This window comes from Gouania willdenowi, chromosome 14 (genome assembly GCF_900634775.1).
Source record: "Gouania willdenowi chromosome 14, fGouWil2.1, whole genome shotgun sequence".
NCBI lineage: Eukaryota > Metazoa > Chordata > Actinopteri > Blenniiformes > Gobiesocidae > Gouania > Gouania willdenowi.
In genome coordinates, this window is record NC_041057.1 from 3,236,933 (window position 1) to 3,254,088 (window position 17,156).

At 35.9% G+C, this 17,156-nt stretch overlaps 1 pseudogene; it reads left to right on the plus strand.

Moving 5' to 3' along the window:
* The first annotated feature begins 8,142 nt into the window (after positions 1–8,142).
* On the plus strand, positions 8,143–15,924 carry LOC114475530 (7SK snRNA methylphosphate capping enzyme-like; annotated as a pseudogene).
* Positions 15,925–17,156: the final 1,232 nt, after the last annotated feature.

Below are 17,156 nucleotides of genomic sequence, written 5' to 3' on the forward strand. Positions count from 1 at the left end.
TCGCCCTTTGGATCAATACAATGTGGTCATGAATCAGACAATGATTAACTGCTTTTCTCTTGGACCGATACTGTGAAACTGAGCACATGAGCTGTACTTTTACAGATGATCTAATCAAAGTGTCCAGACGTCAAAATGTAGCTAAAGATCGTGAACCAGGACAATCCCACAAGAGATGATCAAAGTTAATCACTACCTGTCAGTAGCTGAGTTTCCATTACGGTAGATTTTCGCAAAATAAAAGCAATATTTCCTAATGTCAATAAAGTATTTTAGCACATTGTCTTTTCTCTCTCTTTGTCTGCACATGCTGTTGAAGGTTAACACTGCAAGAAGTGCAATCTTTTATAGACTGCAATTAAATAAACGCATTTATTTTATTGCATAATTGTGACCATCACCAGCCGTCCCTAAGAAAGGGAAAGAAACACTTTATTATAGGGAGAATATGAAGAGAGCAGTGTTACACCTAGGTGAGGGGGAGGGGAATAGGAAAGAGGGAGTCAGGGTAGGATATGGAAAGGGTGGGGAATTAGTAACTGCTTTAAAGTGAGAGGTGAAGTTATTTTGGGGTGTGCATTGCCTGGCATCTGGCGATACGATACGTATCCCGATACATAGGTCACGATATGATCTCGCTATTAAAGTATAAGGCGATAATTGCGATTTCTTTTTTAATATATGACTCAAGAAACAACTAATCTGTAAATGTGTACACCTTCATGATAACATTATGTATGAAATATATTTTATTGGCATATTTTACACTCAAAACAGTGGCTATAAAATACCGTGTGCAAAACAACTTAAAATTTAAAAAAAAAACATACAATCTGCCTGTGGCTTTTAAACCAACTTTGACTTTAGTGCAACTTAACTGAGGTTTATGCCTCGAACAACAAATAAATACAGAAAGTTAGCACTTTATTTTTAGATTTTATTGAAAAAACTAAAGCTGGTCAACATGTCCAGGTTTCAGTGCACGTCTTTGTGCAGTTACAATGTCTCCTGCAGTGGAAAAGACTTTCTAGGTTAAATAAAGGTAAAATATTATATATATTTTTTTATCAATTTTTTTTAATAAAAAATCATCAATATGGATGCATTTTTAATTGATCCGAGAATCGCGCGACATAATATCGCAATATATCGTCGAATCGATTTTTTTCAACACTGGCTGCCAGGCCAGCAGAAAGAGCGGGGGTCAAGGAGCCCCAGGCCAACCCCCACGACCCAACACACACATATTGCATGATATTCAGTTCCTAAACACATATTGGAGATATTTCTGTATCATATCGGGACCTAATTTTATTTTTTAACTAAAAACAGTTCAAGATTTTTTTGTTCCAGAACACAAATTCCACGTTTTCCATCCCTAATAACTAGGGATGTAACGATTCACTCAACTCCCGATACGATTCGATTCACGATACTGGGTTCACGATACGATTCTCTCACGATTTATTTTACAAAATGGGACTGTAGAAAAATGACTGAAAAATATTCCTTTATTTTTTTTGGGAAAATACTATACTATTTTTCATTGTCAGAAGAATCCCTTGATAAACTATTCAAAACAATGCAATTTAACTAAAAATAAATCTTGAATGACATAAATAAAGGAATAATACAAATGAAGAAAAAGCTTATTATTTAAATTCTGGTTCTATAGTAAACAATACAAAACTGCATAATAGTTCTTTTTCTTTTTAAAAGTGCAACTGAAAATGTATTTTGTGCCTTAACAATTGGACTTTAAAAAAAAAAACAAACAAAAAAAAAAAAACAGTCATTTTACTGTATTTAGGTCAGATATTTGTTTGAACCAGCAGAGGGCGCTGGTAACCCAGTGGTCGGTTGGCATGTAGATATCTTGCAGTGAAGAAGAGATGGTATGCTAGTAGACAGAGCTAATAGAAAACCGTGACTTTTACAGATATTCACGTAATATTACAGATATTCTTTCGGTGCTAATGGGGTAAGGAATTATTTATGAATATGTTTAAGAGTAGAAGGCGGCCAGAAAGAAAGTATTAGCAGATTTCGCTCGCCGCCAACACTTCTGGGTAAAAAAAGTACTGCGATTCAATTTTCACAGCATTGATGCGAATCGTAATACCTATGAATCGATTTTTAACTGCCTTACGATTAATTGTTACATCCCTACTAATAACATTTATGCAACTGCACACCTGCAAGAAGCGATACCAACTCTAATTGTTTTCTTTTGGTCTAGGCGTCATGAGAAATATAATAGGTTGAAAAACATGTGCACCTGCCGTTACACTTTAAAGGTCTTTTGCCTTCAGGGCAAAACAACAAAGCTCAACTGGTTTGGTTCATTGCATGGGAAGCACTTGAAATGTCTTTGATCTTTGACTGAATACATGTTAGACACAGTTATGATCATTCTCATCAACAAATCAAGTTTAAAAATACATGGAGTCTTAATTCACATATTGGCTAATGTAAATATAAGTGTATGACGCTCTGAAAAAAATGGAAATTCAATTGCAATAATGTTTGAAATCAGAAATATTTAAAAAAATAAATAAATAAATGAAATCAGAAATATTAAATGTTTATTTGGAATATTGAACATGCAACATTGTGTCCAGGAACAGAGTGTGGTAAGTACAGACATTAAATGCTTGTCACTGAAAATATCAGCTTAACGTCTATAAGCCTCCACTGGCAACTTGGCATGTACAAGATAATGGGTCACGCTCAGGTTTCAGTGTGTGTGTGTGTGTGTGTGTGTCATTTGTGTTTCGTTTTGTTTGTTACTTTTATGTATATTTGTAGTCGTAGTAAGTGTTTATGGCGTAAATAAGGGTATATATGCTGTCCTTTTTTGCTAAATTCTGTAATTTTGTATGTTTTTTTCAGTCAGTATTTGTGTTTTTGGAGTCATTTTGAGTAGTTTTTGTACTTCTGTGTATTTTTGTTGTCATTTTGTGTTTTGGAGTCATTTGCCTTCCGTTTTGTTCATTTTTCTTTTACTTTTGTGTACATTTGTAGTTGTCTTAGGTGTTTTTGGGGTAAATTGGTGTATTTCATGTATTTCTTGTTTTTTTCATTCAGTATGTGTATTTTTTTTGTCATTTTGTGTATTTTAGGAGTCTAATTGTGTAGTTTTGTTGTTGCTTTGTATATTTTTTGTCATTCAGTGTTTTTTTGTTGTCATTTTGTGTTTGGTTTTGTTTACTTTGTGTATATTTGTAAATGTTTTGTGTATTTTTGTTGTCATTTTGTGCTTTGGAGTAATTTCTGTTCTTGTTTTCATTATTTTTCTTTTACTTTTCTGTATATTTGTAGTTGCATATGGGTTTTTGGAGTAAAAACTGTTGTCATTTTTTGCAATTTTGGATTTTTTTTTATGTCAGTAAGGGTGCTTTTGGTCGTTTTGTGTATTTTTGGAGTGAATTTGAGTAGTTTTGTTGTTGCTTTATATATTTTTTGTCATTCAGTGTATTCTTGTTGTCTTTTTGTGTTTTAGAGTCATTTATGTTATTATATTTGTAGTTGCATGGGTTTTTGGAGTAAATTTGTGTATTTCTGCTGTGCTTTTTTGTCAGTAAAGGTATTTTTGGTCATTTTGTGTAATTTTGTGGTCATTTTTGGAGTCATTTTTGTTCATGTTTTGACTATTTTTTGGTTACTTTTGTGTATTTTTGTAGTATTTTTTGTATTTTAGTTGTCATTTTGTGTTTTGGTTATTTTGTAGTCGGCGTCACTTATTCAGTGGTTCCCAACCTGGGGTTCGTGTACCTCTAGGGGTACTTGAACACCTCTCAGGAGGTACACAGAAACAGTTGTCAGTTTATTTTCTTATATCATAGAAAAATAGACTTAGATAGACTTTTTTTCTCATCCATCAATAATAATTTGTGGCACGACTCTTTAAAATACATTAAAAGGTGAAGTTCAAATTCTAAAATGAGCAAAGCATCACAAATAAGTGAATAAAAAAGGCCTAAATTCAAGGCTAATGTTGGATGAGACACAGGAAAGAGTTTAGATGAGCCTGCGGACACAAATAAATCATGTATAACATGAGCTAATGCGATAAGGAATGAAGGCTAAGGGGTACATGGGGGAAAAAAGTTTGGGAAACACTTACTTATATGTTTTGGAGTCATTTTGTGTGATATCTGTTTTGTGATATAATTTCCTTTTCTCTGTTTTTATCCCTTTGGGGGAATGCACAAAATTATGCTGAGGGCCTCATGTGGCCCCCGGGCCACCAGTTGCCTATGTCTGGTCTACAAGGAATGATATGCAGATGGACATGATTAAAAAAACAAAAACAAAGTTTGGATAAATAAAATCAACAACCTTATTTCAGATGAAACGTGATTATTATGCAACAGAAGGAATGGTTTAACCGTAGCTAACCAGCGTCCGTCCCTGACATCTTTGCTAAATAAAGCAGTCTTTAACTGCGCTCACTTTCCTGTCCTCCATCAAGCCTCGTGTCGATATTAATCAAAGCGTCGTAGCCTTCTATAGGAGCTCCTATTGGCTCAGCACTGAAGTACCGTGGTGGCATCAGGCCCCGCCCACTGACAGCTGGCTCATTGTGTGCTGCTGTGGCTCTGAGGCGGCCTTGTTTCCCTTTGCTTAGACAGTTCAATAACTAATCTCAATGCAGCCGACAGCGTGTAGCAGTGGAAACGAGGAGGGCGGGGCCAATGGAAAGTGATAACCTGCTAATCAGAGCTGTGTCGGTTAGCTACACAGATACCTGTGGCCATAGCTCACATCAGGGGTTAAAAAAATAGTTTGTTCTCACATTTTTAGTAAAAAGCAGAATTATACCAATTCACTCTAAAAACACCAGACGACGTCAAATTAACGACAAAAGTAACAGAAAAATAATGAAAACGAGAACAAAAATACACAAAAGTAAAAGAAAAATAAACATCGAAAAGAAAAATTACCAAAAATAAACAAAATGCTTCACAACATGCAACACAACAGCAAAAAATCACAAAATTGCAAAAGATATACAAACCGAGACAGAATGACTCCAAAAACACACAAAATACTCAAAAAAATTACACATATTGACTATCATAACACAAAAAAGAAACACAAAAACAACAAAAGCATGCAAACTGCAAAAATATACACATTTACTAAAAAAAAACGTACAAAATGACAAACAATTGTAAAAAAGGACTAAAGAAATACACCAATTTACTCCAAAAACACATCAGACGATGACAAATTAACAACAAAAGAAAGAAAAAAATAATGAAAATGACAACAAAAATATGCAATATTAGTATTATTAGTACAATAATACACAAAAGTAAAAGAAAAATAAACATTGAAAAAAGAAATTACCAAAAATACACAAAATGACTCATAACATGCAACACAACAGCAAAAATTCACAAAATGCCCAAAAAATATACAAAGCAATATGAAAACTAGACAGAATAACTCCTAAGACACACAAAATGAGCAATAAAAATACACACACTGACTCTAATAACACAAAAAACAAATACCAAGACAAATTAAATGAGAGAAAAATATAGATAACAACAACAGAAATACACAAATTGCAAAATAATAATGAAATAATGAAAGGAAAATGAGCAGAATAACTCCAAAAACATACAAAATGACAACAAAACAGAAAATGAAAACAAAAAGTAAGAGAAAGGGGGGGGGGCTACTTGAACAGTTTTAGAAACACTGAGTTCGACAATAGTTTTAAAAGAGACTAAAATACATGAAACCTTTTAAACAATCAACATGTGGATGAAGGATGGATGAAAACCAGTTGACCCCATAACTGACGACCCCGCCAACGGCCACAACAATCCTAGTACAGATCAAAGGACGGCCCCCCCACCCCGCACACAAGGACCAGGACACGCGAGTGGCCCCCGCCCTCCGTCACATGCTGGCTAATGAACAGCAGGCTCGTGCTGTGGATGGGACGAGGACCGTGTGTACTCGGCCTTTTCTGCCTGGACACACACAAACAATCCAGCACGTCTGGAGGACTCGGGGCCCCCAAAACCCTGAGGAAAGGCAGATGGTGCCCGGGATTGAGGACCCTCGCCCCTATTACCATGAGAAAAGAGAGGAACAGAGCCAAAGGAAGGGGGTGGGAGACAGGTACTCGACTGTCTATATGTTCACCATCTACACAGATCAGGAGGGCGGGTCTCATCTACCAAACAGAGGGAGGACTTAGGTTTGCAGCAGAAAATGAAAAGAGAAAACTATAAATAATAATGAAAACAAATGAACAATAACTGTCCCTGGTAATTATGCAGAGAAGAAGACTGTGCAAAATAAATAAAACACAAGAAAATGATGACAGAAATTGACAAAAATTACCCCAAAACACACAAAACAACAACAAAAACACACAAAATAACTAGAAAAAAAATAAAAGTGAATCCAAAACCACAAAACAACAACAAGTATAGACAAAATAAGAGAAAAGTGTACAAAAATAGAAAAATACATACAAAAAAACAACTAAAATACACATAATTTACTCTAAAAAACACAAAACAATGGTAAGTATAGACAAAATAAGAGAAAAATACATACAAAAACAACTATAACACACATAAATTACTCTAAAAAAACACAAAACAACGGTAAGTATAAACAAAATAAGAGAAAAATGTACAAAAATAGAAAAATACATACAAAAAGAACTATAATACACATAAATTACTGTAAAAAACACAAACAACGGTAAGTATAGACAAAATAAGAGAAGGGTGTGCAAAATCATTCTATTGCATATCTAAAATATAGATATATGATTAAAGAGTTCCTGATATTAATGCAGAAGGTGATCAGGAAAAACTGTAAAGTCACAGTAAAATTAAAGGAAATAAAAATTTCTGAATAACGCATGAATAACAAGAAAAGAAACAAAAGTAAAAAAGACTGCATGATTAAGTTCATATTTGGCTCCCTCTTGTGGCCATTTGTATCTATTTGAAACCTTGTGCCTGTTTGTCATTAAAATACTTCATATATTGATGGTATGTAATTAATATTTTATAACTGATTCTGAATATGAGATTTGACAGCAAACAGCTGATGTCAATAAATATATTGTTCTCAATAGCTTTGACAACTATTATTAATATTATTATTATTGCATGGTTTAAATAATTTATGTTTGCTATGTCGAGTAACTTTATGATGTTTATTGTCTCAATTGGCAAATAAACACAAAATTACTCCCAAAACAACAACAAAAAACACTATCTTAAAATAATGACTCAAAAAAAAAAAAAAAAAAAGAAAACAAACACAAGGTAAAAGAAAACTATACAAAAACGACAATATGAAATATGTGAAGACTGTAAAAACACACAACAAAATGACATGTATTATTCCTGTGTATTAATCACATTTTCATGGCCCCCGCTGTGATAAAATCTCTGCCTTTTTGTATCTTTCTACATACTGGTCTTATATTCTGTGCGTTTATGGTTATTTTGTGTAAATATGTGTTTGGGCAATATTCCTGGATGTTTAATGGATGATTTATGCATTTATTTGGGTCAGTTTTTCCCCCCTTTAATGGTGAGTGCACAAAGTGAAAGGCCTTCATTGATGATGAACTATGGAGGGTAAAATTTACAAAATTAGATTAAAAAAAGAACAAAAATGACAATATACATACAAATAAATGACTAAAACAAGAAGAAAAACACAAAAAATGATTAGGAAAAATTAAAGATGAATCTAAAAACACAAAACAACAAGCATTGACACAGGTAAAAACTTACAAAAAGAAAAAATACAACTAAAATAGACTTATATGACAAAAATAAATAAATAAAAATGACCATTTGTGGCCCCTGCTGAGATAAATATCTGCCTTTTTGTATCTTTCTATATACTGGTCTTAAATTTTGTGCGTTTATGGTTATTTTGTGTAACTATGTGTTTATGCAACATTCCTTAATGTTTAATGAATGTTTAATGCATTTTGGTCAGTTTTTCCTCCTTTAATGGAGTGCACAAAGTGAAAGGCCTTCATTGATGATGAACTATGGAGGGTATCATCCATTCCTCACCACCTTGCGGACACTAGTCGCACATCTCCGCCCCAGCCCAGCCGTGTTGGCTTCAGCTGGAAGCAGCAGAGGAGCCCGGATGAGCCGCCATGTCCGCGGCTACAATCATGTTTTTATCCACCAACCTTCCAGCTCTGACTCTCTAGGACTTCACTGCGGAGGTCTCAGCGCACCGAGCCCGCTCCTATCCCGGTGCACCCGCGCCGTGTTCCCCTGGCGTCGCGAGCGTGGATGTGGGCGGACTTGTGTGTGCTAGTTGTTAGCTGCTAGCTGTTAGCCGTTAGCCGGAGCGTGGAGAGCGGGGCAGTAGTGAGTGACAGTCCGGCCGAAGGAAGGCGGGGACTGCGTGGACTACGAGCTCTCACACTGTTATTTGGATGGTGACTGCTGCACGGGACCCGTGGGACCATCTGGGGTATTGAACCACTCTCTGTGACGGTAAGGGGCTCCCTGGGGCTGGGAGAGGTCCGGTCAGCATTGTAAGGGAGGCGGGGGAACTGCTTACGGGGTTGATAGCGCTCGCTGGCCCGGAGCCCGTTGAACGTTTACGGACGTCTTGGTTGTTCCTGTGGCCCGCGCTAGCAGCTAGCAACTAGCAGCTAACATGCTAACTGCCCAGCTCAGAGTGGGAAACTTCTCCGGTCAGATAAAAACTGTCCTTTAAACTCCGTGGTGAGAAGGTCACAGCATATTATTGTTTAGTAAACGTACACAATTATTAATACTTTGTGTAAGTCTATTCCAGACTTGTTTTGTAGTATTTTGTATGCTTTTTAAAACAATTTATTCATTTTATTGAACAGGTGTTTGACCGAGTCTGGATCATATAAGCACATCATTTTAATCATGTCGACCTATTTAACATAGTAAACCTGGTGACTGATTTACTAAAGTTTCAGTTTGTGCTGCAAAACGAGGAAGCACATGCATTTCATTTCCCTCCTTCAGACCATTTAACATCCTTAAACAGAAATATAATTAAATATTTTAATTGTGACCATTTTAAGTTTGTTTCAGAGATTTGTTTATTAAGTTTTGTAAATGTATTGTTTAACTTTTAAACCTAAAATCCATTTAATAACCACACCCCCTCAATTTTAAATAAAATTGTTAGCAGATGACCACAAACACATTGTTGTCAGTTTCTGCATTGTTTCATTGGGAACAACTAATAATTATAATCTTATTCTTATTTGAAGGTTTTGGGTTGTAACACTCATGAAACTATAACTTTACAAACTAACCAAATATCAAACTTTATAATAATTACAGGTGCTTCTAACTTGTTGATCAAAAAATGCATTTTAGTGGGGGGAAAAATCAATTAACTATTACATTACATTACAAACAAGGTATCAAGACCACTTGATCCCTTACATCAGATATGGGTAATTGGATTAATTTTCTGCCCCCCCAAAGTAAGCACACAAAATGACTCAAAAAATGCCCATTATTACAAAAAAATTACAGCAAAATACACAAAATAACTAAATTATGCAAAAGACACAAAAACGACAACACATTTTCATAATTTTTTCATTTTCACAAAAAACTAGGGATGTAACGATAAACTCCACTCCCGATACGATTTGATTCACAATACTGTGTTTACGATACGATTCTCTCACGATTTATTTTACAAAATGGGACTGTAGACAAATGATTACTGAAAAATATTCCGTTAATTTTTTTGGGAATATACAATACTATTTTCCTTTTATTTTTCATTGTCAAAAGAATCCCTTGATAAACTATTCAAAACAATGCAATTTAACTAAAAATAAATCTTGAATGAAATAAATAAAGGAATAATACAAATGAAGAAGAAGCCTATTAATTTAAATTCTGGTTCTGTAGTAAACAATGCAAAACTGCATAATAGTTCTTTTTCTTTTTAAAAGTGCAACTGAAAATGTATTTTGTGCCTTAACAATTGGACTTTAAAAAAAAAAAAAACAGTAATTTCACTGTATTTACTCCAGAATTTTTTTTTTGGACCAGCAGAGGGCGCTGGTAACCCAGTGGTCGGTTGGGATGTAGGTATTCTGTGCAGTGAAGAAGAGAGGCTATGTGCTAACAGACAGAGCTAATAGAAAAACGTGACTTTTACAGATATTAACGTAATATTACGGATATTCTTTCGGTGCTAAAGGGGTAAGGAATCATTTATCAACATGTTTAAGAGTAGAAAGCAGCCAGAAAGAAAGTAGTAGCAGATTCCGCACGCCGCCTCAACATTTGGACAAGAGAAGGATAAATATATAGCGCCCTCTGCTGTTTAAAAAAAGTACTGCGATTCAATTTTCAGAAAATCGATATCAACCGTGATACCTGTGAATCGATTTTTAACTGCCTTACGATTAATCGTTACATCCCTACAAAAAAACACACATTTACAACAGATAGACAAGAAAAACAAACAAAATAACAACAGAATAACACAAAAAATACACAAAATGAATGGAAATACATAACACAACTAAATAATGAAAATTTCTAAAATATTACACAAAATGACTCATGACAATGACCGCAAAAGAAAAGAATAATACACAAAATGACTCAGAAAAAACATATTCGACAATGCACACAAAATAAGAATTATACATAACAACAATATGTTTGGATTTGAAACGGTTATTTAAAATGAATCCTATCTTCTAGTTAATTATAATGCATAATTCCCATGAAAAGGATTTATTTTTGAATGTTCTCAAAAAGCTTAAGTTCACATGGAAATTGACTGGAAATATTCTTGCCCATTGCAACCCTAGTATTATAAAAAAGAAAATCAAGATGGATGTTTTTTTTTTAATAACCTGTTTTTAGTTCTGAAGACAACACTGAACAATCTAAATGTAATGTATATACTATCATAAACAGTTTATGAATTCCAAACAAGAAAATGTACTTTATTTATACGATTAAAAACAACCTCGGGCTATCATTTAACAGTATTTTTTGTTTTTCAGGTTCCGAGTCCTTTGCAAACTGAAGATGTCCGTTGATGAGGAAAGTGTAAAAAGTGGAGGCCCAGAGGCCAGCTCGGCTTCAAACCCACACCTCTCTGGTTGTAATGGAGCCCATGCCACATCCTCTGGCATAATGGAGGTCATAAGCTCCGCCCCTGACCCGGCTTCTGTTTGTCCCGTGCTCGATGCTGCGTCCTCGCCAAATGCTACCAGCATCACGGACGCGCTCAACCTCTCCGACAGCAGCGCGCAGAGATCCAGAGCAAACGAGAACAACATCAACCGTAGGAACAGCTTTAATCCAAACAAGCAGCAGCAGCAGCAACAACAAACGAGGCTAACGAAGCGGCGCAACACGGCAAACTTCAACTTCAAGCACCCAGTGTATGGGAAGAGAAGACGACGGGCAAACTCGGAGAGCGACTCCGTCCTCCCGACCAAATTCCATCTGGGAGGAAACATTTTCGATCCGTTAAATCTCAAACAGCTTGCAGGATGAGGAGGTGAACAGGGCACTGAATGCAGAGACGCCAAAGTCCTCGCCGCTGCCGGCAAAAAGCCGCGACCCGGTGGAGATCCTGATCCCGCGGGATATCACGGACCCTCTGAATTTGAACAGCGGCCTAGCAGACAGCAGCTTCCTGTCCTCGCCCCATAGAGCGGAGGAAGGAAGCGGCATCGCAACAGGCACCACGGCGGCGGAGGATTTCCACGACGCAGACCAGCGTCTTTGACTTGGCCAAGTGTGACAGTAAGACCGGTACCGCCACGCTGCCTCCCACCGATCCAGATTCTTCTGCACTAGAGGTCTCCAAAGACTCCAACAGTTTCTCCAACGTCACGGGGTCTTCACACGAGCAGACGTCGGACACTTCCACCAGCTGCAAAGAGGAACCGGCCTCTGCGTCATTAGAGGAGTCCACGTCGGTCCAAATCGTGCCAGGACAGAACCAGAACCAGAACCAGCACACGAGCAGACGGAAACGAAGGCGTAACTCGGGTAAACGGAGCCGCCGATAAACCATTCAACGCCCATTGGAAAGCCAGGACCTGGGGACAGGAGTCAGAGAAGTTCTCTTCACATGCCAAGAAATCCCAGAACTGGTCCGGGTGGGTCTCACCCGAACCAGAGGAATCACAACCAGAAGAAAGAACAGAAGAAGAAGTTTCAGTTTGGGAACTACAACAAGTATTATGGCTACCGTAACCCGGGCTGCAGCGAAGACCCCCGCGTGCGAGTCTTTCTTCCCGAGTGGTTCGAAGGGAAAGAGGTTCTGGATCTGGGATGCAAACACGGGCCACATAACGCTTTACATCGCCAAAATGCTGCGGCCAGCTCGCATTCTGGGTCTGGATATCGATGCTGATCTGGTACACGTGGCACGTAAGAATATCAGACACTTTCTCTCAGAGCTTCAGGCTCAGGAGGCGAGACACGTGAAGCAGGAGAAGAACAAGACTATGGGTTAGTAGAAGGAAAGCACAAGGAGTCTGAGAGCAGGGACGAAAAACGCAAAACCAGCTGGAGACGCTGTAAATGACTCCAATTACACCAATGAGTCCGGAACCCAAACGCAGGAGAGCAAAGCAGAGGAAACCAAACTGGAAGACGCTGAGTCGCCCCCTGCTGACCAACCGCTGAGCTGCACTTTCCCGTGTCGCTGCGGATCTCCAGAGGACCACATCGCTGCTCCTCCTCTGACAGAAACACCCGCAGTGACGCCGGGGGAGTTCCTTCAACGTGTCCTTCATCAAGGTGAGCAGACGCCTTGGGTCATAATGTGTTACATATTTTATTCAATAATGGAGCATGCTAGCATAAAGATCACATTGCTTCATTCATACATTGGCATCGTGTGTTTAGAGATAAAACATCTATGAAGTGGATTAATTAATTGTAATAGAATAGAATATTTACTTACTATAATTTGGGGTGTCTGGATATAACTTTTCACGTCTGATACGATACTGATTTAGCATTAATGAGTGTTGGTTGGTATCGATACGATACGATAACCAATAGGTTACAGACATTTAAATCGTAAACATATGAGTATTCTACAATTTCAGTAAAATAAATTAAAAAATCAACGAAAAAAATATATATATATATATTTCAAAGTGCACAATAACAACTACTAGTTTGTCATAAACATAAGAATGTACCACAAATTTAATAAAGTTAAAATAAAAAATAACCTACTGTAAATAAAAACAAAACAAAAAACTTGAAGTACAAAATAACTGCTACTAGTTTATCTTAAACGTAACAATATTCTACAATTTTATATAAATGCTTTAATTAATTAATTTAATTAAAAGAAATGCTTAAAAGAAAAAAAACAACAAATGCTATGAAAAACAACAAAATTGTATTTTTAAAGTGCAAAACAACAACTACTAATATAACTTAAACTTAACAATATTCTACAATTTTTATGAAATAAATCGAACAATTTAAAAAAACAAATAAAAAATTACCTCAATAAAAACATATATATATTATATATTTTTTTTTAAGTACAAATTAAAAACTACTAGTTTAACTTAAACAATAATATTCTACAATTTTAATAAAGTAAATACATAAAAATAACCTCAGTATATACATTAAAAACTAAAAAAGTGATTTTTTTTTTTAAAGTGTAAAATAAACACTACTAGTTTATCTTAAACATAAGAATATTCTACAATTTAATAGAAAAAAATAAATTAAAAGACCCTGAAAAATAACATGTTATAAATCTAGTAAAAACAATATTTAGTAGAATACTATTATTACAATGTAACTGTTACTATGTAACTAATAATTACTTAGTTAAATACTACTTAATACTAGTTAATTAAATACTATTTAATGCCTAAACATGATTCTATGTCCAGCAACAGCTGTGTGTGTGTGTGTGCTGCGCTGCAAAACAAAAAAAGTGTACTTTCATAAGAGCAGAGAGGGAACAAATTAAGACAGGCTTGAAGCACAAGCATCCACTATTAAATCAATCCTTTTCCTGCACAAGAACATGGATTATCCTTATATTTGATATGTGGATTATGTAAATAGATCCACTGCTGTCTCTTGTGCCACGGTGCACACTGTGTTTTTTATTAATAAAAGCAGGCACTAAAACAAATGTAAATATATCATTTGTATGAGGAAAACATAGGTTTTAATTGTCGGTTTCAGGTCGGGCTCTGATATAAATACCTAATGTTTGTCAGACCTGTGGGTTTCACTTTTGTTTTGTCTGGTTCTGGTCAAAACTTGAATAAGGTTCATATCATAAATGGTCTGTGTTTAAAAGCACAAAACGCCAAAACAAAATATTTCTCTTTTTCTTTCTCCTCGTTGTCCTCTACACCTGCTCATTCATTCTCCGTTTTTTTTTTTGTCGACTAATCGCTTTGTGTGCCATAGTCTTGGTCGACCAATCATTTCCTTGGTTGACTGACTACAGTCCTAATTTATAGTAATGGTACACATTGATGTAAAATCATTTGATTTGTTAGTAAAGCTATAAAACAATAAATAAGAGATAATCACGATACTAGTTGGGTGCAGATTCAATTGATATTGCAATTCTGATTTCCGAAGTATTGTGATTGGATGCTAACGGTTGTTGTGATTTAAATTCCCTTGTTTTCCTTATCCAAAAACAAAAGTTTAATTTTACACTTATAGAAACAATAAGTGAGTCATAGTTCTAAAAAAACATTTATTTACACTGTCGTTACATTAAAGTGAACTACAATGTAATGTTAACATATGGGGAAAGAAAAAATACTTTTTTAAATTTTAAAATCATAATTCTTAAAGTGTCATTTTGCACTGTAAACTGTACACATATTGTGTGTTGAAAAGTAGTGCAATAAAAACAGACTTTTTTTCCCCCGAACATGATAAATAATTGTGAATATAATCGTGATTAATTGTGCAGCTCTAATATGTGTATATATTGAATCGCAGTACTTTTTAAACAACAGAGGACGTTATGTATGTATATATATATATAATTATCCTTCTCTTGTCCAAATGTTGAGGCGGCGTGCGGAATCTGCTACTACTTTCTTTCTGGCCGCCTTCTACTCTTAAACACATTCATAAATGATTCCTTACCCCTTTAGCACCGAAAGAATATCTAATATTACGTGAAGTCCAATTGTTAAGGCACAAAAAATTTTCAGTTGCACTTTTAAAAAGAAAAAGAACTATTATTTTTGCAGTTTTGCATTGTTTACTTTAGAACCAGAATTTAAATTAATAGGCTTCTTCTTCATTTGTATTATTCCTTTAGTTCATTCAAGATTTATTTTTAGTTAAATTGCATTGTTTTGAATAGTTTATCAAGGGATTCTTTTGACAATGAAAAATAAAAGGAAAACAGTTTTTTTTATAGTTTTTTTTTTCCCCAAAAAAATAAAGGAATATTTTTCAGTCATCATATGTCTACAGCCCCATTTTGTAAAATAAATCGTGAGAGAAGCGTATCGTGAACCCAGTATCGTGAATCGAATTGTATCGGGAGTTGAGTGAATCGTTACATCCCTAATATATATAATATTTTTTTTCATGTTTCCAGGCCAACTATGTGCTAGACAATGATCATCTACTGGTGACTCAGAGGCCTGAGTACGACGTGATCCTGTGCCTGAGCGTCACTAAGTGGGTTCATCTGAACTGGGGCGACCCCGGGCTCTGCCGCTTCTTCAAGAGGGTCTACAAACACCTGCGTCCAGGCGGAATGTTCATCCTGGAGCCGCAGCCGTGGGAGTCGTACGTCAGGAGGAAAAAGCTCACTGTGAGTTCAACACATGTCAGAAACAGATAAATTGTCAGTGCTGCGTCTGTTGTGATCAGTGTAGGCCTCACAGATCAATAAATCAAAGATCATTTACATTAAAAAAAAAAAGAGTCCAGTTGTGACACACTGGGGATGCGTCGCTCGATGCCTTTAAGAAACTAAGAAAACATTTTTTTTTTAACAATTTTAGTTCATTTTTGCTTATTTTTAGCCTTTTTTTGCAACTACACCAAACTTGTCATATTTTCATCACTTTTTCTTGCCATATTTTTGTTCTGTCATGCCCATTATTTGCCAGTTTAAACTAATTGTTCCAATATTGAATGCAGTTTAGTATGAGTAGTCCATAAATTAATATGATGAGATGCTCAGAACCAACCCCCCATTTCCGGTAATTACCAAATTTATGGGAACATAGTTGTGATATATCGTTTCAAAGGTAATTCAGCATAGATTACGATTATGCTTCTCACAATTCGATTAGAGCCCCACCCACCTTTTTTGGCAATTTTCATTAAAGTCATTTTCTTATTTATTTGTAAGTCAAATATTGCAACAGTTGGTGGTACCAAACCATTGACACATACCAATATATGAATGGGGCCCATTACTCTGTATGTGCCACAGGGGCCCCCGGGGGCTGCATTTTTTTACTCAGTGGAGCAGAGTCATTTGACTGAATTCTCGAGAACGTGGTACGTGCTATTCAGTGCGGAGATTCCGCGGACCCGGTCTGTTTTTGTCCACTCTAATTTGTAACTTTTAACCAATTTCTGTGGGTTTTAAAATCCCATTTCACCACCTTTTCCACCATGTCACTTTTAACCAATTTTATTTTTAATTAAAACCAGGATTTCCATCTTTAAGATGACTATAATAATAGTAAACATTCCTGGATAACAGTGATGAGATGAATAAATGTGGTTATCACAGATTCATAGAACAATGGACCATTATTTTACTGACTTTATGGATGGACCCCAAAAATCTCTCCCCTTTATTCCCCCTTATAGATGGTCCTGTCTCCACATGACTGTTCTTCAATGTTCATGTCTGTGTTCAACCACCTTCAGCTACAGTGGGGGTCCCCGCTCTCTGGAAGCATTATTTTGGAGGGTCGTGACCTAAAGGGTTTGAGAACCCCTGCTGTAGACGGATGCATTGAAGTGTTTTTACTTAATTTTTACTGTGATTTCTTGTTTTAATCCTCAAAAAATTATGTTAAAGTGACTTCCCAACACATTTCTGGTAGGGATGTAAAGATTTATCGTAAGGCAGTTAAAAATTGATTAATAGGTATCACGGTT